Below are 3,768 nucleotides of genomic sequence, written 5' to 3'. Positions count from 1 at the left end.
AGGATGATGGAGTGCTGTGGCATGATCACAGCCTCCTAGGCTCAAGCGATTCTTTTGCTTCAGCCTCCTGAGTAGCTGGAACCACAGACACACACTGCCATGCCCAACTAATTTTTTGTGTTTTTTGTAGAGGCAGGGTTTTGCCATGTTGCCTAGGTTGGTCTTGAAGCCCTGGGCTCAAGCGATTCATCCACCTCGGTTTCCCAAAGTGTTGGGATTACAGGCGTGAGCCACTGTTCCTGGCTCCCTCATTATTATATTTCCTGAAATTGAGATGATTTGGGCCCTTAGAAATTGTCATTACACAATTTTAGAAACAAAGGTAGAAAAATCCATTTTTATTGGCAACTTTGAGCTGTGCTTCATCCTGTCAAAAATTTAAGAGCAGTACACTTCGACCTGGCTCACATTCCTGCATACCTCAAGCAGCTGGTACAGACTGCCCAAGAAAAAATGAAGGAGGAAAGTGCCCCACTAAGGAAGAGGGGTGAGATAGGAGCATAATTCACACACTAAGAACTGAGTTCTAAATTCACTTGAGTTTTCTGGAGCTCTGTTGCCTATAAACAAGGAATAATCAATGGTCTTTATGGAGAATGAATGGCAGAATAAGTGATTTGTCAAGCTCATTGAACTATAAGTTCCATTTTTACTGTCATTTATTTTTAACAAAGTTCAGATATAAAGACAAATCTGAACATACAGTAGGCACAGACAAGCCTATAGCTAATATTCACACATGGTTTGAATGCATTTATTAATCTCTGTGCTTATTAGTATTAATAACAATACTAAAATGATTTGGAGAATTAATGATTAATAACAGTGGGAAATAGCCTTCCCATTATTGACAGAGGATGGTGCCATCATGATGCTAAATGCCCATCTGAAGGCAAGCTCATAAATATTACTTGACAATATTACTTGATAAATATTTGTTGAAAAACGACATGTTGTAAAGAAGCAAGGATGGCTGGGCGTGGTGGAGAATGCCTGTAGTCCAGGCTACTTGGGAGACTGAGGTAGGAGGATTGCTTGAGCCTGGGAAGCAGAGTTTGCAGTGAGCCAAGATTGTACCACTGTACTCCAGCCTGGGTGACAGAGTGAGACCCTCTCAAAAAAAAAAAAAAAAAAAAAAAAAAAGCAAGGAAAAGGAGGGAGAAAGAAAGTTGACTTTGATATGGCATATGATTAAAACAAATGCTCTTGGGTACATGTGCAGATCATGCAGGATTGTTGCATAGGTACATACATGGCAATGTGGTTTGCTGCCTCCATCCCCTCGTCACCTATATCTGGCATTTCTCCCTCTGTTATCCCTCCCAAACCTGCCCACCTCGCTGCTGTCCCTCCCCTGCCCCCTGCAACAAACCCCAGTGTGTGATGCTCCCCTCCCTGTGTGCACATGTACCGCAGAACGTAAAGTACAACAACAACAAAAAAGAATACCCTGAGCAATCCAAAGACACAGTGCAATCTCTGTCAAAATAATGACATTCTTTATAGAAATAGAAAAAAAAAATCTTAAAAACAAAAATGCTCTTTTTTCAAAGACAAGGATTATACTCCTTTGCATTCCAGCTACACTTGGGTCCTTTGTAACTTGGCAACTTTTGTCTTGAAAACAAAAAGAATCCCTGAATATAATCTCCTTCCTTGTAATTTTTTAATAAAATGCCAGTATGGTCATAGCTCCATTAGCAAGTAAGTACAGGCACATCTTTCTTTTATTATACTTCTCAGATACTGCATTTTTTACAAATTGTAGGTTTGTAGCAACCCTGCATCAAGGAAGTCTGTTGACATTATTTTTCAAATAGCGTGTACTCACTTCATGTCTCTGGGTCACATTTTGGTAATTCTTGCAGTATTTCACACTGATTCGTTATTATATCTGTTATTAAAACCTGTAGTGAATGATCTTTGATGTTACTATTATAATTTTTTCAGGGCAACACAAACCACACATATAACATACTTCTTATAAACTTAACAAATGTTGTGTATTTTCTCGTTGCTTCAGTCACAACCATTTTTCCATCTTTCTCCTTCTCAGGCCTCCTTAGTCCCTCAGGCACAATATTGAAACTAAACCAATTAATAACCCTAAAATAATGTGCAAGTATTCGAGTGAAAGGAAGACTTGCACATCTTTCACTTTAAATCAAAAGTTAAAAATGTATAAGCTTAGTGAGGAAGCTGTGTCAAAAGCTGAGACAGGCTGAAAGCTAAACCTCTTATGCCAAACAACCAAATTGTAAATGCAAAGGAAAAGTTTTTGAAGGAAGTTAAAAGGGCTACTTCGGTGAACACATGAATGATAAGAAAGTAAAACAGCCTTATTGCTGATACGGAGAAACTCTGAGTCATCTGAATAGAAGACCAAACCAGCCACAAAATTCCCTTAAGCCAAAGCCTAATTCAGAGCAAGGCCCTAACTCTCTTCAATTCTATGAAAGCTAAGAGAGGTAAGGAAGCTTCAGAAAAAAAGTTTGAAGCTAGCAGAGTCTAGTTCATGAGTTTTAAGAAAAGAAGCCTTGTCCATCTATAAAAGTGCAAAGTAAAGCAGCAAATGTTAATGTAGAAGATGCAGTAAGTTATCCAGAAGATCTAGCTAAGATAATGGAGGTGACTACACTAAACAATAGATTTTCAAAGGAGGTGAAACAGCCTTACATTGGAAACAGATGCCATCTCAGACATAAGTAGCTAGAGAGGAGGAGTCAGTGCCTCACTTCAAAGCTTCAAAGGACAGGCTTACTCTCTCTTGTTAGAGGTTAATGCAGCTGGTGACTTTAAGTTGAAATCAGTGCTCATTTACCATTCCCCCCAAACGTAGGACTTTTCAGAATTATGCTAAATCTGCTCTGCCTGTATTCTACAAATGGAACGACAAAGCCTGAATGACAGCATGTCTATCAGCAGCATGGTTTACTGGATATTTTAAGCCCCCCTTTTTGAGTCTTACTGCTCAGAAAAAAAGACTCTTTAAAAATACTACTGTTTGAGCTAGGCGCGATGGCTCACGCCTGTAATCCCAGCACTTTTGGAGGCCAAGGCAGGCACATCACCTGAGTTCAAGACCAGCCTGACTAACATAGTGAAACCCATCTCTACTAAAAATATAAAAATTAGCTGGTTGTAGTGGTGGGCACCTGTAATCCCAGCTACTCGGGAGGCTGAGGCAGGAGAATCGCTTGAACCCAGGAGGCGGAGGTTGCAGTGAGCCGAGATGGTGCCATTGTACTCCAGCCTGGGCGACAGAGTGAGACCTCAAAAAAAAAAAAGTATATATACATAGTATGTATATGTATAGTATGTATATATACTTAATATATATTTTATATATAAAACATATAAATTATATATAAATTAAATATAGAGATTAATGCAGCTGGTGACTTTAAGTTGACATCAGTGCTCATTTACCATTCCCCCCAAACGTAGGACTTTTCAGAATTATGCTAAATCTACTCTGCCTGTGCTCTATAAATGGAACAACAAAGCCTGAATGAATTATATATATAAAGTATATAATATATATAATTTGTAATTTACATAGCATATATAATTATATATAATTTATACATACAATTATATATAATTCTATACAAATTATAAAATGTATAAATTATATAATTATATATTAATATATTCTACGATAAATTATATATCATAATTGTATATAATTAATATATAATATATAATATATATTTGTATATTTATAATATAAATATTATATATAATATATAATATAATATTATATAT

The sequence above is a fragment of the Sapajus apella genome, unplaced genomic scaffold, assembly GCF_009761245.1.
Source record: "Sapajus apella isolate SASKATOON/1434 unplaced genomic scaffold, GSC_monkey_1.0 scaffold40, whole genome shotgun sequence".
NCBI lineage: Eukaryota > Metazoa > Chordata > Mammalia > Primates > Cebidae > Sapajus > Sapajus apella.
This window is presented reverse-complemented; position numbering follows the sequence as displayed.